Below are 25,185 nucleotides of genomic sequence, written 5' to 3' on the forward strand. Positions count from 1 at the left end.
AGGGTAATGTCTTCACCCTACTCCACATAAGGGAGTGCTACCACCGCCTCAGTTCCTTCCTTCTACTTGCAGCACCCTGATATTATATAGAACTCTAAGGCAGAGGGGAAGATGGGCAAGTAGCACGAATGCACAGAGGTAACTTCCAAAGAAAAAACTGTTACCTACGTTGTCGTAACTCTTGTTTTTAGAGATGTGTTGCTTATGTCCATTCCATTCTAGGTGTGTGCGCGCCCATGTGCGCAGTCACTGGAAATTTTTGCCGTAGCAGTATCTGTAGGGTTGGCTGCGGCACCCCTTTGAGTGCTGCACTCATGGCGCTGGCATATTAGACGCCGTCAACCCTATGTCCTCAGTTCCTTCTTGCTGGCAACTCAAACAGAGGAGTAAGGAGGGCAAGTAATGGAATGGACATGAGCAACACATCTCGAAGAACAGTAACGAAAAGGTAGGTAACCGTTTTTTCTTCTTCAAGTGCTTGCTCATGTAGATTCCATTCTAGGTGACTTGGAGGTGGGCTCAGAGTTCACAGTCTAATGGCTTGCAGCACTACTCTACTGAAGACAGCATCATCCCAGGCCTGCTGGTAAGTGCTCAATGGGACATAAACATGTGGACGGACGACCAGTGGTCACCCTACAGATGTCCTGGATAGGCACTTGAGCTAGGAAAGCTGCCAAAGAGGCTTGCGCCCTGGTTGAGTGGGCAGTTACAATCACTGGAGGGGGCACCTTTGCCTGATCTTAGCAGCAGTGAATGCAGGCAGTGATCCAAGAAGAAATTCTTTGAGCAGACACCAGATGACTTTTCATCCTGTCGGCCACATTCCGCAAGTTGACACAATCTTCAACTTGCGGAATGGCTTGGTCCTTTCAACGTAGAAAGCTAGCGCCCTCTTGATATCTAAGGACAGCAACCTATGCTCCTCCTCTGACTTATGCAGCTTTGGAAAAAAAGACAAGTAAATGTACTGTCCCATATGAAACTGTGAGACCACCTTCTGCAGGAAAGCCTGATGTGGCTGCAGCTGGAACTTGTTTTCGTAAGAGACCATGTAGGGCAGTTCTGAGGTAAGCACTGTAATCTCAGACCGGGCGGGCAGATGTTATTGCAACCAGGAACACAACCTTCCAGGAAAGGACGAGAGATCAGGAAAGCCAGAGGTTCGAAGGGGGGTCTCATGAGCTGAAACAGCGCAAGTTCAGGTCCCTTGGAGGAACGGGGTCCCTGACTTGTGGGTAGAGGTGCACGAGGCCCTTGAGGAACCTGGCAGTCATGTACTGGGTGAAAACTGACGTACACTAGAGTAGCGGATGGAAGGCCGAGATAGCAGCCAAGTGGACCTTGATACAAGGGACAGACCTTGAAGCTTGAGATGCAGAAGGTTGTTCAGGATTACCTGGAAAAGATCCGGATTACCTGGAGGAGGCCCACTCTGGCAGAATGCATTTATCTGAGATCCAACCACCGCTTCCATTTGGCCAGGTAGGCCGCTTTGGTTGAGGGCTTTCTGCTGCCCAACAGGACCTGCTGGACAGCGGCTGAACACTCCTGCTCCCCCACATTTAACAATGCAGCAGCCAAGCTGTCAGGTGCAATGCTGCCAGGTTCGGATGCAGAGGACTGCCATGGTTTTGGGACAGCAGGTCCAGCCTGAGCTGAAGCAGTAATGGAGCGGTCACCGAGAGGTCCAGCAGCGTGCCAAATCAGAGCTGGCACGGACAAGTCAGCACTATGAGGATCACCTTCTCCCTGTCCTGCTTGATCTTGGTAAGGACTCTCTGAATTAGCAGCATTGGGGGAAGGCATATAACCAAGCCCCCGACAACAGGAGCAGAAAAGCATCCAACAGGGAGCCTTTGTCGATCCTCCAAATTGAGCAGAAATATGGCACTTCCTGTTCTGCCTGAATGCAAACATGTCCACCTGGGGAATCTTCTGGATGGAGGGACCACTTATGATGAGACGAGAAGGTCCTGCTGAGGTGATCTGCCAAAGCGTTCCTGGCCCTAGAGAGGCGTGTGGCTACAAGATGGATGTTGTGTTGCACACAGAAGTTCCAGAGCCTGAGGGCTTCCTGGCCAAGGGCAGACAAGCTGGCTCTGCCTTTTTTCTTGATATAAAACATAGCCGTTGTGTTGTCCATCAGGACCTGGACCACCCAGCTTTTTATGTGAGGTAGGAAGGCTTGGCAAGTCAGGCAAACTTCTCTCAGCTCCCCGACGCTGATGTGTAGGGAGCGATCTCGACTTGACCAAGATCTTGTGTACTGAAATTGCCCTCTCACCCCAGTTCCAAAGCATCGGAGAGTAGGGTCATCAAGAGGGACGGAACTGCGAAGGGAACTCCATCCAACCTGGTGGATTCTTAGCATTTTAGGGGGAGGGATAGCTCAGTGGTTTCAGCATTGGCCTGCTAAACCCAGGGTTGTGAGTTCAATCCTTGAGGGGGCCATTTAGGGATCTGGGGCAAAAATTGGGGATTGGTCCTGCTTTGAGCGGGGGGTTGGACTAGATGACCTCCTGAGGTCCCTTCCAACCCTGATATTTTATGATTCTGCCACAATGTGAGCGACAAGAGTAAGTGGTCTGGGACCCTGATCACAGGGCCCATACTATTTCTGTTGGGGACGAAGACCGACACCAGCCATGCCTGCAGGAGCCTGAGGTGGAGCCACGTGTGCTGGACCATGTAAGTTCAGGCCGCCATGTGGTCTAACAATTTCAGGCACGTGTGAGCAGTGGTGGGGGGGATGGGCTTGCATGCATAAGATCAGGTCCACCATGGCTTGGAACCAAGCCTGGGGGAGGAAGGCTCTGGCCTGAGTAGTGTCGAGGACCACTCCAATGAACTGTGTTGCACTGGAATTAAGGTAGACTTTTTTTCTCTTTTATTAACAGCCTCAGGTCACAACAGGAGGAGCAAACCAGGTCAAGATGATACCATATCTGATCCTGAGATTGACCCTTTATTAACCAGTCGTCAAGGTATGGAGAAATTTGAACCCCTCGGCGCCTCAGGTGCTATGCACTTTGTAAACACTTTGGGGCTGACGAGTGACTGAAGGGCAGCACTGTAAATTGAAAATGGCAGTGGCCCAACACAAAATGGAGGAAACACCTGTGCCCTGGGAAAATGGAAATATGCATCCTTTAAGTCGAGGGCAGCGTACCACTCTCCCAGATCCAGAGAGAGGGAATAATGGAGGCCAAAGAGACCATGCAGATCTTTAACTTGTTGAGAGACTTGTTGAGGCCCCTTTTGCTTTGGGGAATAGGAAATAGCAGGAGTAGAACCCTTTCCCTTTCAAGTCCGGAGGGACATCCTCTACTGCCCCCCAGGCATAGGAGGTTCTCAATCTCTTGAATGAGTAGTTGCTCATGAGAAAGGTCCCTGAGGAGGGACTGAGAAAGGAGATGGAAGGGAGGGTCGGCCACAAACTGTAGGGTGTAGCCCGAAAACATTGTCGAGCACCCAACGGTCCAAGATCAACTGCAACCAGAAGAGGCGCAGGTAGTTGAAGAAAGAGCGGGGGAGGGGGGTCTGTGTGTGCATAATGGGAAGTGACTGGGGCGCTGTCCTCAGGAGCATCCTCAAAATGCCAGCTTCTGGCTTCCTTAGCGTCTGGAAGAATCAGGCTGGGTAGAAGAATGGGAAGATAAAGGGTGACACCATTTAAATTCTTGGTCTCTGACCACCTTCCTGTAGGAGCTGGACTGAGGGAAACCCCATGACCTTGACAGTGGGGGATGGAACACTTTCTAGCCTGCTGATGGGTGGGTAGGCCCAAGGACCAGAGGATGGCACGGGAGTCTTTAAGGCCGTGGAGCCGTGCATCGGTCAGCTTCAAAAAGAGCCCTGATCCCTCAAACGGGAGGTCCTGGAGGGTAACCTGCATCTCCTGGGACAGCCCGGAGGACTGGAAAAAGGCTAATGTAATGCCCATCTTTAAAAAAGGGAAGGAGGAGGATCCGGGGAACTACAGGCCAGTCAGCCTCACCTCAGTCCCTGGAAAAATCATGGAGCAGGTCCTCAAGGAATCAATTCTGAAGCACTTAGAGGAAAGGAAAGTGATCAGGAACAGTCTGCATGGATTCACCAAGGGAAAGTCACAGACAGCTGTAAACAGGGGAGTTTCAGTGGGAGTTTGAAAGGGGAGTTTGTATTGTGGTGCTTCTTTGGGGTTTGTTTTTGCTGTGGGTGGTGGTGTTTTGGTGTGGTTTGTGTTTCCCAGATTAATAGGATTTAGGTGGGAAGGCTATTACAGAGGCAGCAGTGGGAGTGACTCATGTAGCGGAAGACACAATGAACATGACTGGATGTGGAAGCTGTGGTATGTATATGATCCTGGACGGGGTACCTGGTAACAGTTTTGTCTGCATGAAATGCCATCTGATAGAGCTGATGGAGGAAAGGATCCGAGGTTTGGAAATCCAGGTGGAAAGTATGGTTGAGTTTAGAAAGGGGTTCAAGCAGATTATGGAGCAAAGACATTGAGGTATATGAAGGGAAAAGCTCAAGACTTGCAGATGGAAGCAGGATTGAGGAATTCTGAGGGGAGACTGCTGGGTGAGGAAAGTGGTCAGTGGAAGCATGTGACTAAAAGAACCAGGCAGAGGAAAAGACGGGCTAGTGAAGGAGAAATAGAGCTCAAGAATAGCAGAGTTGGAAAATGAAGAAGGGGCTCAGCAGGTAGTCACTGAAGGTGGCAGGGAAAGGAAGAAGAGAAGAGCGGCTAGCCCTATAGGAAAAGGGGAAGAGTCATAGAATATCAGGGTTGGAAGGGACCCCAGAAGGTCATCTAGTCCAACCTCCTGCTCGAAGCAGGACCAATTCCCAGTTAAATCATTCCAGCCAGGGCTTTGTCAAGCCTGACCTTAAAATCCTCTAAGGAAGGAGATTCTACCACCTCCCTAGGTAACGCATTCCAGTGTTTCACCACCCTCTTAGTGAAAAAGTTTCTCCTAATATCCAATCTAAACCTCCCCCACTGCAACTTGAGACCATTACTCCTCGTTCTGTCATCTGCTACCATTGAGAACAGTCTAGAGCCATCCTCTTTGGAACCCCCTTTCAGGTAGTTGAAAGCAGCTATCAAATCCCCCCTCATTCTTCTCTTCTGCAGGCTAAACAATCCCAGCTCCCTCAGCCTCTCCTCATAAGTCATGTGTTCTAGACCCCTAATCATTTTTGTTGCCCTTCGCTGGACTCTCTCCAATTTATCCACATCCTTCTTGTAGTGTGGGGCCCAAAACTGGACACAGTACTCCAGTTGAGGCCTCACCAATGTCGAATAGAGGGGAACAATCACTTCCCTCGATCTGTTCGCTATGCCCCTACTTATACATCCCAAAATGCCATTGGCCTTCTTGGCAACAAGGGCACACTGCTGACTCATATCCAGCTTCTCGTCCACTGTCATCCCTAGGTCCTTTTCTGCAGAACTGCTGCCTAGCCATTCGGTCCCTAGTCTGTAGCTGTGCATTGGATTCTTCCATCCTAAGTGCAGGACCCTGCACTTATCCTTATTGAACCTCATCAGATTTCTTTTGGCCCAATCCTCCAATTTGTCTAGGTCCTTCTGTATCCTATCCCTCCCCTCCAGCGTATCTACCACTCCTCCCAGTTTAGTATCATCCGCAAATTTGCTGAGTGCAATCCACACCATCCTCCAGATCATTTATGAAGATATTGAACAAAATCGGCCCCAGGACCGACCCTTGGGGCACTCCACTTGATACCGGCTGCCAACTAGATATGGAGCCATTGATCACTACCCGTTGAGCCCGACAATCTAGCCAGCTTTCTACCCACCTTGTAGTGCATTCATCCAGCCCATACTTCCTTAACTTGCTGACAAGAATACTGTGGGAGACCGTGTCAAAAGCTTTGCTAAAGTCAAGAAACAATACATCCACTGCTTTCCCTTCATCCACAGAACTAGTAATCTCATCATAAAAGGCGATTAGATTAGTCAGGCATGACCTTCCCTTGGTGAATCCATGCTGGCTGTTCCTGATCACTTTCCTCTCATGCAAGTGCTTCAGGATTGATTCTTTGAGGACCTGCTCCATGACTTTTCCAGGGACTGAGGTGAGGCTGACTGGCCTGTAGTTCCCAGGATCCTCCTCCTTCCCTTTTTTAAAGATTGGCACTACATTAGCCTTTTTCCAGTCATCCGGGACTTCCCCGGTTCGCCACGAGTTTTCAAAGATAAAAAGAGTCAATGGAGACTACACATGCGGAACGCAATGCCATCCACAGCCTCAGAAACAACTCTGACATCATAATCAAAAAGGCTGACAAAGGAGGTGCTGTTGTCATCATGAATAGGTCGGAATATGAACAAGAGGCTGCTCGGCAGCTCTCCAACACGAGTTTCTACAAGCCATTACCCTATGATCCCACTGAGAGTTACCAAAAGCAACTACAGCATTTGCTCAAGAAACTTCCTGAAAAAGCACAAGATCAAATCCGCACAGACACACCCCCGGAACCCCGACCTGGGATATTCTATCTTCTACCCAAGATCCATAAACCTGGAAATCCTGGGCGCCCCATCATCTCAGGCATTGGCACCCTGACAGCAGGATTGTCTGGCTATGTAGACTCCCTCCTCAGGCCCTACGCTACCAGCACTCCCAGCTACCTTCGAGACACCACTGACTTCCTGAGGAAACTTCAATCCATCGGTGATCTTCCTGATAACACCATCCTGGCTACTATGGATGTAGAAGCCCTCTACACCAACATTCCACACAAAGATGGACTACAAGCCGTCAGGAACAGTATCCCCGATAATGTCACGGCTAACCTGGTGGCTGAACTTTGACTTTGTCCTTACCCATAACTATTTCACATTTGGGGACAATGTATACCTTCAGATCAGCGGCACTGCTATGGGTACCCGCATGGCCCCACAGTATGCCAACATTTTTATGGCTGATTTAGAACAACGCTTCCTCAGCTCTTGTCCCCTAAAGCCCCTACTCTACTTGCGCTATATTGATGACATCTTCATCATCTGGACCCATGGAAAAGAAGCCCTTGAGGAATTCCACCATGATTTCAACAATTTCCATCCCACCACCAACCTCAGCCTGGTCCAGTCCACACAAGAGATCCACTTCCTGGACACTACAGTGCTAATAAACAATGGTCACATAAACACCACCCTATACCGGAAACCTACTGACCGCTATTCCTACCTGCATGCCTCCAGCTTTCACCCTGACCACACCACACGATCCATCGTCTACAGCCAAGCTCTGCGATACAACCGCATTTGCTCCAACCCCTCAGACAGAGACAAACACCTACAAGATCTCTGTCAAGCTTTCTTACAACTACAATACCCACCTGCAGAAGTAAAGAAACAGATTGATAGAGCCAGAAGAGTTCCCAGAAGTTACCTACTACAGGACAGGCCTAACAAAGAAAATAACAGAACGCCACTAGCGGTCACCTTCAGCCCCCAACTAAAACCCCTCCAACGCATTATTAAGGATCTACAACCTATCCTAAAGGATGACCCAACACTCTCACAAGTCTTGGGAGACAGGCCAGTCCTTGCCTACAGACAGCCCCGCAACCTGAAGCAAATACTCACCAACAACCACATACCACACAACAGAACCACTAACCCAGGAACTTATCCTTGCAACAAAGCCCGTTGCCAATTGTGCCCACATCTATTCAGGGGACACCATCACAGGGCCTAATAACATCAGCCACACTGTCAGAGGCTCGTTCACCTGCACATCCACCAATGTGATATATGCCATCATGTGCCAGCAATGCCCCTCTGCCATGTACATTGGTCAAACTGGACAGTCTCTACGTAAAAGAATAAATGGACACAAATCAGATGTCAAGAATTATAACATTCATAAACCAATCGGAGAACACTTCAATCTCTCTGGTCACGCAATCACAGACATGAAGGTCGCTATCTTAAAACAAAAAAACTTCAAATCCAGACTCCAGCGAGAAACTGCTGAATTGGAATTCATTTGCAAATTGGATACTGTTAATTTAGGCTTAAATAGAGACTGGGAGTGGTTAAGTCATTATGCAAGGTAGCCTGTTTCCTCTTGTTTTTTCCTACCCTCCCCCCCCTCCCCCCAGATGTTCTGGTTTAACTTGGATTTAAACTTGGAGAGTGGTCAGTTTGGATGAGCTATTACCAGCAGGAGAGTGAGTTTGTGTGTGTATGGGGGTGGGGGGGATGTGAGAGAACCTGGATTTATGCAGGAAATAGCCCGACTTGATTATGTAAAGAGTTGTCACTTTGGATGGGCTAGCACCAGCAGGAGAGTGAATTTGTGGGGGGGGGGGAGGGGTGGAGGGTGAGAGAACCTGGATTTGTGCTGGAAATGGCCCACCTGATGATCACTTTAGATAAGCTATTACCAGCAGGACAGTGGGGTGGGAGGAGGTATTGTTTCATATTCTCTGTGTATATATAAAGTCTGCTGCAGTTTCCACGGTATGCATCCGATGAAGTGAGCTGTAGCTCACGAAAGCTCATGCTCAAATAAATTGGTTAGTCTCTAAGGTGCCACAAGTACTCCTTTTCTTTTTGCGAATACAGACTAACACGGCTGTTACTCTGAAACAATACACCAAATATGAGCCCCAGGAAGATACAGGAGAGGTTGCAGAGGATTGCAAGGGAGAATAGGAATGCAAAGAACTTGCAGCCAGAGGGAACAGGGGATAGACTGGAGAATAGTACCGTCACCAGGAAAAGGCAGGTCTATGTGATCGGGGACTCTTTACTGAGAAGAATAGACAGGCCTGTAATCAGAGCTGATCCAGAGAATAGAAGGGTGTGCTGTCTTCCAGGTGCTAAGATACGGGATGTAGCCCTGAGGTTGAAAAGGATCCTAAAGGGAGCGGGAAAGAATCCCCTAATTATCCTTCATGTGGGAACAAATGATACGGCTAGATTCTCGCTGGAAAGTATTAAGGGAGACTATGCTAGGCTAGGGAAGACGCTTAAGGAAATTGAGACTCAGGTGATCTTTAGTGGGATTCTGCCTGTTCCTAGAGTAGGCCAACAAAGGTGTGACAAGATTATGACATCAACAGATGGCTTAGGCAGTAGTGCTATAAGGAGGGCTTTGGGATGTATGGCCACTGGGAGGCATTCATGGACAGAGGACAGTTCTCTCAGGATAGACTTCATCTGAGTAGGAAAGGAAATAGACTTCCAGGATGGAGGCTGGCACAATTGATTGAGAGCTTTAAACTAGGAATTTGGGGGAGATGGTTGGGAGATGTCCAGGTAATCTCCACACTGGATTTTAGCATTGTGAGGGAAGAAAACAAAGTAAGAAAGGATACAGCCATGGGTAGGAGAATGTATATAAGGAGGAAGGGCAGTGTGGATACCAGTCTCGTAGGTTATACTGGCTGTAGAATGACCATGCCTAATTGGGTACAGAATGTGAGCGAGGCCAAACAGCAAAAATTAAGATGATGTACACCAATGCGAGGAGCCTAGATAACAAAATGGAGGAACTAGAGCTACTGGTGCAGGAAGTGAAACCAGATATTATAGGGATAACAGAAACATGGTGGAATAGTAGTCATGACTGGACTACAGGTATGACGTGTATGTGCTGTTTAGCAAAGACAGAAATGAAGGCAAAGGCGGTGGAGTAGCATTGTATATCAATGATGAGGTAGAATGTAAAGAAATAAGAAACGATGGAATGGATAAGATAGAGTCCGTCTGGGCAAAAATTACACTGGGGAAGAAAACTACTAGAGCCTCCCCTGGGATAGTGCTTGGGGTGTGCTATAGACTGCCGACATCTAATTTGGAGATCGATAGACCCTCTTTAATGTTTTTAATGAAGTAAATACTAATGGGAACTGTGTGATCATGGGAGACTTTAACTTCCCAGATATAGACTGGAGGACAAGTGCTAGTAATAATAGTAGGGCTCAGATTTTCCTCGATGCGATAGCTGATGGATTCCTTCATCAAGTAGTTGCTGAACCTACTAGAGGGGATGCCATTTTAGATTTGGTTTTGGTGAGTAGTGAGGACCTCACAGAAGAAATGGTTGTAGGGGACAATCTTGGTTCAAGTGATGTGAGCTAATTCAGTTCAAACTGAATGGAAAGATTAAGAAAAATAAATCTGCAACTAGGGCTTTTGATTTCAAAAGGGCTGACTTTCAAAAATTAAGGAAATTAGTTAGGGAAGTAGTCTGAAGCATTTATGGATCTAAAGGCAGAGGAGGCCTGAGATTACTTTAAATCAAAGCTACAGAAGCTATCGGAAGCCTGCGTCCCAAGAAAGGGGAAAAAATTCATAGGCAGGAGTTGTAGACCAAGCTGGATGAGCAAGCATCTCAGAGAGAAAAGGAGTACTTGTGGCACCTTAGAGACTAACCAATTTATTTGAGCATAAGCTTTCGTGAGTTACAGCTCACTTCATAAGCTTTCGTGAGCTACAGCATCTGATGAAGTGAGCTGTAACTCACAAAAGCTTATGCTCAAATAAATTGGTTAGTCTCTAAGGTGCCACAAGTACTCCTTTTCTTTTTGCGAATACAGACTAACACGGCTGCTACTCTGAAACCTCTCAGAAAGGTGATTAATAAAAAGCACAAAGCATACAGGGAGTGGAAGATGGGAGGGATCAGCAAGGAAAGCGACCGTATTGAGGTCAGAACATGTAGGGATAAAGTGACAGGCTAAAAGCCAAGTAGAGTTGGACCTTGCAAAGGGAATTTAAACCAATAGTAAAAGGTTCTATAGCCATATAAATAAGAAGAAAACTAAAAAAGAAGTGGGACCGCTAAACACTGAGGATTGAGTGGAGGTCAAGGATAATCTAGGCATGGCCAATATCTAAACAAATACTTTGTTTCAGTCTTTAATAAGGCTAAAGAGGATCTTAGGGATAATGGTAGCATGACAAATGGGAATGAGGATATAGAGGTAGATATTACCCTATCTGAGATAGAAGTGAAACTCGAACAGCTTAATGGGACTAAATCGGGGGGGCCCAGATAATCTTCATCCAAGAATATTAAAGGAATTGGCACATGAAATTGCAAGCCCATTAACAAGAATTTTTAATGAATCTATAAACTCAAGGGTTGTACCGTATGACTGGAGAATTGCGAATATACTTTCTATTTTTAAGAAAGGGAAAAAAAAAAGTGATCCAGGTAACTACAGGCCTGTTTGACATCTGTAGCATGCAAGGTCTTCGAAAAAATTTTGAAGGAGAAAATAGTTAAGGACATTGAGATCGATGGTAAATGGGACAAAATACAACATGGTTTTACAAAAAAGGTAGATTGTGCCAAACCAACCTGACCTCCTCCTTTGAGATAATGACAGATTTTTTTAGACAAAGGAAATGCAGTTTCAGTAAGGCATTTGATACTGTGCCACTTGAGGAATCATTAGTTAAATTGGAAAAGATGGGGATCAATATGAAAACTGAAAGGTTGATAAGGAAATGGTTAACAGGGAGACTACAGCGGGTCCTACTGAAAGGTGAACTGTCAGGCTGGAGGGAGGTTACCAGTGGAGTTCCGCAGGAATCAGTTTTGGGACCAATCTTTTTATTACTGACCTCGGCACAAAAAGTGGGTGTGTGCTAATAAAGTTTGCGGATGATATAAAGCTGGGAGGTATTACCAATTGAGAGAGACTGGGATATCACACAGGAAGATTTGGATGACCTTGTAAACTGGACTAATAGTAATAGGATGAAATTTAATAGTGAGAAGTGTAAGGTCATGCATTTAGGGATTAATAACAAGAATTTTAGTTATAAGCTGGGGACGCATCAATTAGAAGTAACGGAGGAGAAGGATCTTGGAGTATTGGTTGACCACAGGATGACTATGAGCTGCCAATGTGAAAAAAGCTAATGCAGTCTTGTGATGCATCAGGCAAGATATTTCCAGTAGAGATAAGGAGGTTTTAGTGCCCTTATACAAGGCACCAGTGAGACCTCACCTGGAATACTGTGCAGTTCTGGTCTCCCATGTTTATGAAGGATGAATTCAAACTGGAACAGGTACAGAGAAGGGCTACTAGGATGATCCGAGGAATGGAAAGCCTGTCTTATGAAAGGAGACTCAAAGAGCTTGGCTTGTTTAGCCTAACTAAAAGAAGGTTGCGGGGAGATAGGATTGCTCTCTATAAATATATCAGAGGGATAAATACCAGAGAGGGAGAGGAATTATTTAAGCTCAGTACCAATGTGGACACAAGAACAAATGGATATAAACTGGTCATTGGGAAGTTTAGACTTGAAATTAGACAAAGGTTTCTAACCATCAGAGGAGTGAAGTTTTGGAATAGCCTTCCAAGGGAAGCAGTGGGGGCAAAAGACCTATCTGGCTTTAAGATTAAACTCGATAAGTTTATGGAGGAGATGGTATGATGGGATAACATGATTTTGGTAACTGAACTTTAAATATTCATGGTAAATAGGCCCAATGGCCTGTGATGGGATGTTAGATGGGGTGGGATCTGAGTTACTACAGAATTCTTTCCTGGGTATCTGGCTGGTGAATCTTGCCCATATACTCAGGGTTTAGCTGATCGTCATATTTGGGGTCGGGAAGGAATTTTCCTCCAGGGCAGATTGGAAGAGGCCCTGGAGGTTTTTCACCTTCCTCTGTAGCATGGGGCACGGGTCACTTGCTGGAGGATTCTCTGCTCCTTGAAGTCTTTAAACCACAATTTGAGGACTTCAATAGCTCAGACATAGGTGAGAGGTTTTTCGCAAGAGTGGGTGGGTGAGGTTCTGTGGCCTGCGTTGTGCAGGAGGTCAGACTAGATGGTCATAATAGTCCCTTCTGACCTTAGTATCTATGAATCTATAAGTCATGCCTGACTAATCTAATTGCCTTCTTTGATGACATAACTGGCTCTGTGGATGAGGGGAAAAGCAGTGGACGTGTTAGTCCTTGACTTTAGCAAAGCTTTTGATACGGTCTCCCACAGTGTTCTTGCCCGCAAGTTAAAGAAGTATGGGCTGGATGAATTGACTATAAGGTGGAGAGAAATCTGGCTAGACTGTCGGGCTCAACAGGAAGTGATCAATGGCTCCATGTCTAGTTGGCAGCTGCTATCAAGTGGAGTGCCCCAAGGGTCAGTCCTGGGGCCGGTTTTGTTTAATATCGTCATTAATGATCTGGAGGATGGAGTGGATTGCACCCTCAGCAAGTTTGCAGATGACACTAAACTGGGAGGAGTGGTAGATACGCTGGAGGGTAGGCATAGGATACAGAGGAACCTAGACAAATTAGAGGATTGGGCCAAAAGAAATCTGATGAGGTTCAACAAGGACAAGTGCAGAATCCTGCACTTAGGATGGAAGAATCCCATGCACTGCTACAGACTAGGGACCGAATGGCTAGGCAGCAGTTCTGCAGAAAAGGACCTCGGGGTTACAGTGCACGAGAAACTGGATACGAGTCAATAGTGTGCCCTTTTTGCCAAGAAGGCTAACGACATTTTGGGCTGTATAAGTAGGGGCATTGCCAGCAGATTGAGGGACGTGATCGTTTCCCTCTCTTCAACATTGGTGAGGCCTCATCTGAAGTACTGTGTCCAGTTTTGCCTCCCCCTCCACCCCCACTACAGAAGGGATGTGAACAAATTGGGGAGAGTCCAGAGGAGGACAATGAAAATGATTAGGGGGCTGGGGCACATGACTTGTGAGGAGAGGCTGAGGGAACTGGGATTGTTTAGTCTACTGAAGAGAAGAGTGAGGGGAGATTTGATAGCAGCCCTCAAGTACCTAAAGGGGGGGTTCTAAAGAGGATGGAGCTCAGCTGTTCTCAGTGGTGGCAGATGACTGAACTAGGAGCAGTGGTCTCAAGTTGCAGTGGGGGAGGTCTAGGTTTGATATTAGGAAACACTTTCACTAGAAGTGTGGTGAAGCACTGGAATGGGTTACCTAGGGAGGTGGTGGAATTTCCTTCCTTTGAGGTTTTTAAGGTCAGGCTTGACAAAACCCTGGCTGGGATGATTTAGTTGGGGATTGGTCCTGCTTTGAGCAGGGGTTTGGACTAAATGACCTCCTGAGGTCCCTTCCAAACCTAATATTTTATGGCTGTATGACTAACCAGGAGCTGTGCCTCATGACCACCACAGAGATAAGTACTCTGGCCACTGAGTCTGTAGCGTCCCTGGCCATCTGGACGGTGCCTCTCGCCACCCCTCTGCTCACTTCCAAAGTGGCAAACTCCTGGGCTTGATCCTGTAGGCGGCCCTCCTTCAACTTGCTCAAAAAGTACCACAGACTGAAGTTGTACCTTCCTAGCAGGGCCTGATGGTTAGACACCCAAAATTGCAGGCTCGTTGTGGAATAAATTTTCCTGACAAACCAGTCCAGTGTCTTGGCATCTTTATTTCTTGGTGTGCCACTCACCTGGCCCTGCCTATCCCTTTCATGGACGGTGGAGATGACCAGGGATCCCACTGCAAGGTGAGTGTACAGGTACTCAAACTCCTTTACTGGGACATAGTACTTCTTTTCCGTCTTATTGTAGATAAGCGGAATGGAAGAGAAGGTGTGCTATACAGACATAGCAATTTTTAGGACCCCTGGATAGCTGGGTAACGCAACTCGGGCCAGGGTGGAGGAGGATGTGACATTAAAGAGGTCTGCCTCCTCCCCTAGCTCCTCAGCCTCCAAGTTCAGGTTGACAGCCACCCTTTTGAGCATGGCTTGGTACTCCTTGAAGTTGTCAGAGGGGATGCTAGTTTGCGAGAGGCCCACCACCCCTTCATCCAGAGATGAAAGACTACTGCACTGCAAGGGGAAGGGTGGCTTCCCTTTGCTAGTCTGCAGTCAGCTCTTAGGGCATTGGTGCCCACTGTGCCACCCTGACATCAGATTCGGCACTGTGCTCTGACTCCAGTAATGGCGGGGGCAGTTTGTGCGCCGGGGAAGAACGGTGTGAGTATTAGACCAGCATAACAGGTACACCCCACTGGTTCCAATATTGCCACTGAGTGGGCCCCTCTCCCTGCCTCCACGCCACTGCTGCAGGAGCCGTGCTGGTCGCATTGCCTAGTGGCAAGTCGCCTTTTATAGGTGAGGGGGCTGAACTGTCCTTTGGACTATTGCCCTTCCAGTGACCAGGTCGGAGCGTAGATGCCTGAGTTGGCCGACTGACCTTCGTCAATGACCGGTAAGGAGAGGGTGAGGATTGGTGCCTGCCCGAAGAGCAGTACTAGGGAGTCAGAGAACAGTGCCACAACTGGGAACAATCCTGCACGGGGGGAGGGTGGGAATTGAAGCCTGGGAGACTGTCAAGACAATGGTGATCTGCACCTTGGCGATCTCTGGTAGGAGGCCCAATTGTACTGTGGGTACAGGGATCGGTGTCATGGCTCAGGTGTCCCGTGCCTTGTAGGTGAAGACCTTGGCGTCAGGGACCTGAGCCTTTTGACAGGGGACCGAGGCTGCTTTAGAAGGGGGTCCCATAACTGGCTTGCCTGAAGATGCCAGGGCCTTAGGAGGGCTTGTCACCTGGCTTGGCATCTGCAGTGCCTGCCAGTCTACTTGCTCTTTGGCTGCCAGGCCCTCTTTGGGCACTGATGGCCCTACAAGGGGCTGACCCCCTGCCCCTCCCAGAGTCGGAGGTGGGTCCCTGGCTGAGCTGGGGGTCCAACTGCAGTGTTACCTCAAGTAGCTCCACAGCAGGCACCTGGCCTAACCTGAAGCCCCCTTTTTCTGTGGTGCCGGCGGCCCCATCGACTTTGACCGCTTCTTAGGCGCCAGCAAGGGGGAACGGTGCCAGTGGTGCGCTGCACGCCGATGCCAAAGTGTTGTTTGGATTCCGATTGAGAGGGCTCTGAGGTAGAATGAAGCGCCGTCTCCACGAGGAGGGCCGTCAAGCGAATATTCTGCTCCTTTTGAGTTTGAGGGTGAAAGTTTTTGGAGATCCGGCACACTGGGCCTTTCTGTGGGACTCCCCCAAACACTTTAAACAGCTATCATGGGGGGGGTCACTAATGGGAATCAGCAAGCTGTACGATGAGCACGGCTTAAAGCCCCATTCTGAGGTGAAGCCCCTGCCAGGACTCTAACTACTAAACTACTCTAACACTTAACTTAATGGTATAATTAAGTACCCAACAACTAAAAACAAAGGAGACAGAGCAATGGACTATAAGAACTGCTCATGCTCTTGCGATGCAAGACAAGGCGCTCCAACCATCACAGGCAGCAAGAAACCGAGAGGGCATAGGGTTGGCGGCGCCTAATATACCAGCGTATGAGCGCGACACTATCAAGGGGGCGCCACAGCCAACCCTATGGATACTGCTAAGGCAAAAATCTCCAAAGACTGTGCACATGGGTGTGCTCACATCTAGAATGGAATTGATATGAGCAAGCACTCGAAGAACAGATACTGATAAGTAACCTCTCTTTCATGATTGAGAGGCTCTGTATTCCCATTTCAGGGAGATTAACAAGTGGTGTCCCACCAGGATGGCTGTGGGCAAGGAATTCTTAGCTAAATATGGACCGCTCTCCACAACTGGGGATCAGAGCACAAAGCTAAATCCAAAGAGTACTGATTGGTGAATGTGTACACTAAACTTCAAGTTGCTGCATTATATATCTCCACTAGGGAAGCTGCCAGAGGCATGCCACTAATGGAGTGCTGGCTCTAGTGGAGTCACTCTTTAAACCAGGGGACACTGGTTTTCTAGCAAAGATGCAAGTGTGCTCCTCTGTGGTAAGGAAATACTATTATCCCAGTTTTACAGACGGGGCATGGAACAACAGAGAGGTTAAGTGACTTGCCCAAGTTCACATAGGAAGTCTTTGGTACTTGAACCCAGATCTCAAGCTAGTGCCATAACCAGTGAACCATCATTCATCTCCCCATATACTACATATAACCTATAGGATTTTCTAACAAGCTTGGTATTTTCCAGGTAAAAACAAAGCATCCTTTTTACATCTAGAATATGGAGAAGAGTTTCCCCTGCAAGGGAATGGGGTCTAGGGAAGAACATGAAGGAGATAGTTGGGAATCTGAGACCACTTTAGACACAAAGCTAGGATGGGGCATCATGGTGACTTTCTACTGCTGTACCATAATATGAAGTGGAGTGGCCTAAGCTCATGCACCCTCCTAGCAGATGGCCATTTTGATTGAAAAGCACTCAAGAGGCTTGTGCCAGATACGCATAAGTAGGGCCCATCAACTTAATCAGGGCAAGCTTTAGGTCCATGAAGGTGAGAGCTCACTAACTGGGCGGGGGGGGATGGGACACCTTTACCATGTGTGAAAGTGGAATTTTCTGCATTTTTTTATGAATCCTATGTGCACCTCAGTTTCCCTCTATAATTAGTACTTAACCCACCCCCATCCCCCAGGACTAAGTCTTCTCTTAGGGGCAGCACAGGACATGAGTTACCTTGCTGTCTGGGTTGCAGTGATTAGGGTCACTAAGGAATTGGCTGAAACCTGCTGAAAGTAACAGATCAATACTGAATTCAAAGGAGACAACAAAAAGCCCCAGTGGCCAGAACATTGACACCTAGGAAATAACACAGAGGAAGGAGATTTTCCTCCCACCATGCATCACGGAAGCTGAGCAGAGACCCCAGCTTAAGAACAGAGGACTGAGACATGAACAGCAAGGGATAAAGTGTGGGCTTCTGGAGGAAGCTGGCTGCTCTCTCCTAGGACAAACAAGTGAGTCCGAGAGAGCCTGAGATAGAATCCACTGTACTTGGCTGGTGATCTGCTCTGGCTTGACCAGAATGGACTATGCTTTAACCTTTATTTCTCTATGTTAACATAAGGACTTTGAACGCTATGTTCCAGCTGACTAATAAACCCTACTCTGTTTTGAAAAGATGGTTTGTAACTGCAAATACTTGTGGGGGGTGGGGGTAGTGCATTAGTCCCTGAAGAGTGTATAAGTGTCTACAATCTATGCCTGACCTATCAGTCCTTGTCCCCATCCTCAAAGAAAACTTGCACAACACTTTCAAAAGACAAGCCTAGGAGATAAAATTCATAACTCTGCTAGATACTAAAAATCATGGACTGAACAGACACTGGATTTGTTGTAATAAGCCATAATCTGTAACCCACTATCCCCCTCTTTTTGTCCTATGACTGCAGGGGTGTTAATGGACTGCTCTACCTTGAATGGTCCCTTAGAATATGTGCTACCTAATTATGCTAAATGGATCTGTTCCATCTTGCATTTAGCTATGACACTCAGCATATCTTTTCTACACCTAAAGAGTTTGTGTGGCTCAAAAGCTTGTATCTCACACCAACATAAGTTGGTCCCATAAAAGATATTACTTCACCCACCCTGTCTCTCTAATACCCTGGCTACATGTATATAACATGTATGTAACAATAACATGGCTACAACTACACTACATGTAATTACAATAAATAGATACTGCTCCCATGTGGACTTTTAAGAAAGCTATATCTACGCCCTGAAACTTAAGGTGTACAGGGTACTCTAGGACTGCAGGGACCCCAGCTCAAATGGGATTAGTCCTTGACTAGTGGCCCAAACAGAGAACTGCTTCATTTCTGTTTATAGCATTTCAGTAATATGGCTTGGAACATCTGAGACATAGGCTCTCAGGCCAGTGCTGACAAGGCCATGCTAGAAGAGACGATTACGCACCTGTGCAGCAACTGAGGTTCTTTGAGATGGCTGTCCCTGGGGGTGCTCCACTTTTAGGTGTTTGAGCGCCCCTACGCTTCTAATAGGAGATTTAAGGTAGAAGTGTCCTGGTCGGCAACGCTCATTCTGCTCGGAGTGGGTATCGCAAGCGCGTAGCCAACTGCCCCCCAGTTCCTTCTCTGCTGCAGAGGATCGAAGAGAAACTCCGAAGCAGAGGGGAGGAGGGGGGTAGTGGAGCACCCACAGGGACACTCATCTTGAAGACCCTCAGTTACTGCACAGGTGAGTAGTTGTTGTTTCTTCTTCCCCTGTGGGTGCTCCGCTTTTAGGTGACTATGGAGCAGTACCTTTCAGTGGAAGGAGGGGCTTTGGAGATATTTACTGAGAGGCGGATAACATTGATTCTCCAAAATGAGCGTCAACAGCTGATCGCTTCTCTATAGCATAATGACTGGTGAAGGTGTGGTGTGATGCCCAGGTAGCTGCTTTACATATATCAATGATGGGTATATCTTTAAGAAAGGCCAGTGAGATGGATATAGCCCTGGTGGAATGCGTGTGAAGACCAGAGGGGGGTTCTAGATCATGTTCGCGGTAGCATAATCAGATGCACTCAGATATCCATTTTGAAAATCATTGTTTGAAAATGGTTAGTCCTTGAGATCGTTCCATTGTGGAAACAAACAGTCTGGTGGATTTTCTGAATGTCTTTGTTCTATCTATATAGAACGTGTGTGCCCTACGAACACCCAGCGTGTGAAGAGATGCTTCCCTGATGTCAGCATGTGGCTTTGGGAAGAATACAGGTAAGTAGATGAGCTGGTTGAGATGGAAGGATGAGGCCACTTTAGGTATGAATTTCAGATGTAGGCGAAGGATTACCCTGTCCTTGAGGAATATGGTGTAAGGTGAAGTTACCATCAGGGCACCAAGCTCTCCAACCCGTCACGCAGATGTAATTGCGACTAGGAAGGCAACATTCATGGACAAGTGTAATAGTGAGCTGGTAGCCAGAGGCTCAAAAGGTTTGCCCATGAGGATACATAGGACTAAGTTAAGGTCCCACATAGGAATAGGGTCTGTGACAGTAGGGTAAGTATTCTGTATACCCTTGAAGAAGCGTTTAATGAGAGGAAGTGCGAATATAGTGAGGCCATGTACTTTGCAATCACAGCTTTCCATTCCACTTAAGTGTACCCAGAGTGAACTCATAGAAAGACCTGATTTTTTTTAAGGTCCGCATATATTCAAGTATTGCAGGTAATGAGGCTGTTCAAGGGAAAAGTTGTTTGCCTCCGCAACACAGTAAGAAATGACGCCACTTTTGAGCATATGGTTTTTGTGTGGTTAATAGTCTGCTGTTCATCAAAATATCCTGGACCTCTGTGGAACAGCCTGCCTCCAGAGGTGTCAGCCACAAATTAGCCATGCCTTGAGATGGAGGATCGGGATGTTGGTGGCAGAGACTACCTGATGCCTGTGTGAGTAGGTGAGGTACGAGTGGGAGGGACCGTGATGGTGGTGTAATCATCTGGTTGAGGTAGAGAAAACAAGTTTGTCTAGGACATGGTGGTGCGATCAGGATTACTCGGGATCTGTCCTGTTTTATCTTGTAAAGGACAAGAGATATCAGAGGAATCGGGGGAAAAGCGTACATTAGAGATGCTTCCCATTTCATGAGGAAGGCGTCCCCGAGGAAGTTTTCCCTGAGTCCTGCCCAGGAGCAGCATTGAGGGCACTTTGTATTGTGGGGCATTGCAAAAAGGTCTATTTTGGGGAACCCTAGTGTTGGAAGATAGTGGTGAGGATTTCTGGGTCCATTTCCCATTCATGTATCTGGGAGAAGTTTCTGCGTAGCTCATCCGCTGTGATGTTTTGGCTTCCCAGTAGGTAGGCCGCTTTGAGAACTATGTTGTGGGAGATGCACCACTCCCTCCCAAAGGTGAACTGACTGTACAGTGTGGGTAAGATCGAGCCCCACCTTGGTGACCGATATAAAACATAGTGCAGATCCTTACAGACAATTTGGCCACCATCTTGTTGTGAATGAGGAGCAGAAAACGGTGGCATGCATTGTGGATCACCCGGAGCTCCAACAGATTTATGTGGAGCATGGACTCCATGGAGGACCATCTGCCCTGGATGATATGTTCAGACAGGTGTGCCCCCCAGCCCTGGAGACACACATCCCTGGTTATCGTTACTGATGGGGTGTGTCGTTGGAATGGGACACCCATGCAGATATTGGAATGGTTTGTCCACCAAGATAACGAGTTCTTTATCGTGGTGGGCATGGTCAGTCGCTTGTGAATGTAATGTCTGTGAGGAATGTATACTATACGGAGCTATGCCTGAAGGTGCCTCATATGAAGTCGTGCATGTTCCACAACAAATGCGGTTGTTGACATGTATCCTAGAAGTTGGAGACATAACCTGGCGGATGTCTGCGGGCTGTTTTGTATAGTTGCTATGAGGTTCATTAATATGAGGAAGTGTTGTTGGGGTAGACTTGCCAATGCTGTGGTGTAGTCCAGGTGGGCACCTATGAATTCCAACTGTTGGATCAAAATTATGGTGAGTTTTAGGGCACTGATTTGTAGGCCTAGTCTTATGAACAGATTTGCAGTGAGCGACAAGTGTCCATCGCCTGTTGGCATGAAGACACTTTCAACAGGTAATCGTCCAGACAGGGGAATATAATTATCCACTATCTGTGAAGATGGGCTGCGACTACAGCGAGGACTTTGGAGAAAACTCGCAGGCCACGGTAAGCCCCAAATGGGAGCACTTTGTACTGGAAATGTAGGTTGCCTACTGTGAAACGTCTGCGTGAAGGATGTATGGTAACATGGAAATACGCATCCTGGAGGTCGAGGGCTGAGAGCCAATCTCCCTTCTCCAATGCCAGGGTAACCATCTTGAAACGCTGAGTTCTGATAAACTTGTTTAGCTTGCACAAGTCCAATATGGGCCTCCAGCTGCCCTTTTTCTTTTGGATGAGGAAATAGTGTGAATAAAACCCAGTCCTCCTGTGCTTGGGAGGTAGAGGTTCTACAGCACTGAGTTGCAGGAGTGGATTTCCTGCTATAGTAGATGCTCGTGAGAATGGTCCCTGAAGAGGGACGGGGAAGGGGGGGTGGGGTTTGTTGAATAGAGGTGAAGGGTATGGAATAGCCCTTGCGTATAATCTCCAGAACCCATTTGTCCGATGTAATGGTTGCCCAGACCGAATAGAAAGGTGTTAGGCGGTCTCCAAATGGACTGGAATCGGGAGATGGTTGCGATAATGGAATGTGAGGGGCTCTCATGCCCTCAACCAACACTTAAAAAATGCCTGTCTAGAAGTAGATGGTTGGGACATGGCGCATTGCCCCGGTGTCTGTCGTTGTCTTGGCTGACGATGGTAGCACTGTCTCTGCAGCTGGGTGTACAGAGCAGTACAGAAGCACTGGGTGTGTCATAAATATAAGGGGAAGGGTAAACCCCTTTAAAATCCCTCCTCGCCAGAGGAAAAATCCTCTTACCTGTAAAGGGGTAAGAAGCTAAAGGTAACCTCGCTGGCACCTGACCAAAATGACCAATGAGGAGACAAGATACTTTCAAAAGCTGGGAGGAGGGAGAGAAACAAAGGGCCTGTGTCTGTCTGTATGATGCTTTGGCCAGGGACAGAACAGGAATGGAGTCTTAGAATTTAGTAATCTAGCTAGGTATGTGTTAGATTATGATTTCTTTAAATGGCTGAGAAAATAGCTGTGCTGAATAGAATGACCATTCCTGTCTGTGTGTCTTTTTTGTAACTTAAGGTTTTGCCTAGAGGGATTCTCTATGTTTTGAATCTAATTACCCTGTAAGGTATCTACCAACCTGATTTTACAGAGGTGATTCCTTTACTTCTATTAAAAGTCGTCTTGTAAGAAAACTGAATGCTTTTTCATTGTTCTCAGATCCAAGGGTTTGGGTCTGTAGTCACCTATGCAAATTGGTGAGAATTTTTACCAAACCTTCCCCAGGAAGTGGGGTGCAAGGCTTGGGAGGATTTTGGGGGGAAAGACGTGTCCAAACTATGTTTCCCAGTAAACCCAGATAAAGTTTGGTGATGGCAGTGGAAATCCAAGGGTAAAATTATTTTGTATCTTGGGGAAGTTTTAACCTAAGCTGGTAAAAGTAAGCTTAGGAGGTTTTCATGCAGGTCCCCACATCTGTACCCTGGAGTTCAGAGTGGGGAAGGAACCTTGACATGGTGGCAGAGCGGTGGGATTAACCTGAAATCCTTTTGAGATCAATTTGAGATTTTTTGAACCAGAAAAACAAATTTTAAAAAGGAAAAAAAATTTTTTTCCTTTGGGGCTCCTGGAAAGGAGGTCCAACTGAAAGCAGCTAGTTTTTTCTCTGCTTTGGGGCCAGAGCAGAGACAAAAGGGAATTGCAGGTTTTCTTTGCCTGGAGGCAGAGCAGTTAACCTCCTGCAGGGAAATTCACAGTCTTAACTTGCAACCTGAGGCCCTGTGTGCCGAGGGTACCAGGGCAGATTTAGCAGTCAGAGATTACTTTTTGCATGGTGATTCTCCCTGGCGGGGGGAGGAGTGAGCCCGCTTCTTTGTTTTCATGAGGGCTGGGTCCTTTGTGCTTGTCTTAGAGGAGCATCCCATGTCCGACAGGGCAGCTGGTGAGTGAGTGAGCTGGTAGGGAAGGGTCCCCTGCTCATGGTCAGAGGCAGGACACAGGGATTTCTCCAAAGCATCAGTTTGAGCTGGAGTTCCCTAGCCTTTCTGGTCCTTGACGTTAGCTTTTTGCAGTGGTGTACTTCTGCATAACATGAGTCTCCCCCAGGCAGCGAACACACTGGGAGTACCATCAGAAGCTGGTACTGACAGTCTACAGGTGAGGCAATGTTTAAAGCCTGGAGAGCCAGGCATAGCCGTTTGAAGAGAGTCTCTGGTTATTGTTTTTTAAATGAAAAGGGAAGAGACAGGAACCCCACAGGGAAGAGAAGGGGTAATTTCAGGCAAAAAAGGAAAGGAAAAAATATTCTGAGGAAAAGTATTCTGAGGTGCAGCTGTTCCGACCGAAGCCAACAGCAGCAAAGAAGAAACTGGGGGATGGCTACACACAGAGCAGCATGCGCTGGCTGCAGCATGTGCGTGGCCAACCAGGGCATTGCTACCTTAAATCTCTGACTAGAAGCGCAGGGGCGCTCAAATACCTAAAAGTGGAGCACTCACAGGGACACTCCTCAAAGAACTAACAATTTTGATTCTGTCCAATCTGATCTTCTTTATAATGCTAGATATCAGGGAAAAGGGAGGGAAGTCATTTTAAAAAAAAGAAGCGTTGGTTCCAACAGAGCCGAAACCTATCCAAGAGGAAGCTTCAGTGCTCTTGTGCAAGGTATGTGGGAATTTGAAGTTGTGTTCAGACACAGAGAGGTCCATTACTGGGTGGTTGCATCTGTCCTCTGGACACAATGGGTTTCAAGGATCACAAAAAAAATCTTCCTCTCCATTTTCATTCTTTGCCAGGTGCAGCACAACAGAAAAGATTCGACTTTGGATGTACCACAGCCCATTTTCCTGTGTCTTCAGATAAGACCAGAGAAGATGCTCCCCTCCTGCTTCTTGATGTAATACATGGCCATGTAGAACAGGTGTTTACAGACCACTCCAAGTCTCGAGGACCCATTGTACTGCCCTGAACTTCAGTAAGCTAACACAGCCTCTGGACTTCCAGATGTTCCAGAGGGCTTACACTTGGATGTCTTAACATGTGGGAATTCTATATTAGATTTCTTCTTGACAGATAAAGTAGTACTGATCACAGAACTAAAAAATGATTACTTAGGTACAAATGATCATGACTTAATCACATTTATAATGTGCTAACAGAATAAAATCCAGATCAATGCTATGCATATTTGGTGCTTTAAAAGGGCCAATTTCACAAAGCTGAAAATAATTGAGACAAATCAGCTGGGAGGAAGAATTTAATCAGAAAAATGTGAATGGTAATGGGAATTGTTTAAGAACACTTTACTAGATACACAAAGCCCCAATTGATGAAGACTGGTTAAAAACAACCTGGTTTGGGGGGAAGTGAAGCCAGCTATCAAAAATAAAGTTATATAAAACAAATGGAAGAAAGGGGAAGTTGATAGCAATGAATATAAATGGGAAGGTAGGAATTGTAGAAAGTTGAAAAGGGAAGTAAAGAATCACAAACAGGATTTTATGGCCAGAAGAGTAATGGCAATAAGTGGGAGTTTTTTTAAGCATACTAGGAACAAACAGAATCCTTACAATTGTATTGGTCCATTACTAGGTGGAAATGGTAGAATTATCATTAATAATGTAGAAAAGTGTTCAATAAATATTTCTGTTCCGTATTTGGAGAAAAAAAGATGATAAAGTATCCTACTTCTTCCACTCCATTAGTACCTCAGGAACATGTTAAACAGCAGCTACTGAAGTTACACATTCTAAAACCAGTAGGTCCGGATAACTTAAATCCGAGA

The 25,185-nt window shown here is 46.9% G+C and overlaps 1 protein-coding gene across 4 annotated transcripts in view; it reads right to left on the reverse strand.

Moving 5' to 3' along the window:
* ICE1 (interactor of little elongation complex ELL subunit 1) overlaps positions 1 to 25,185 on the reverse strand; it is an 83,053-nt gene that overhangs the window by 13,652 nt on the left and 44,216 nt on the right. The gene's annotated exons all lie outside the window — the stretch shown is intronic.

This window comes from Caretta caretta, chromosome 2, assembly GCF_965140235.1.
Source record: "Caretta caretta isolate rCarCar2 chromosome 2, rCarCar1.hap1, whole genome shotgun sequence".
NCBI classification, from domain to species: domain Eukaryota; kingdom Metazoa; phylum Chordata; order Testudines; family Cheloniidae; genus Caretta; species Caretta caretta.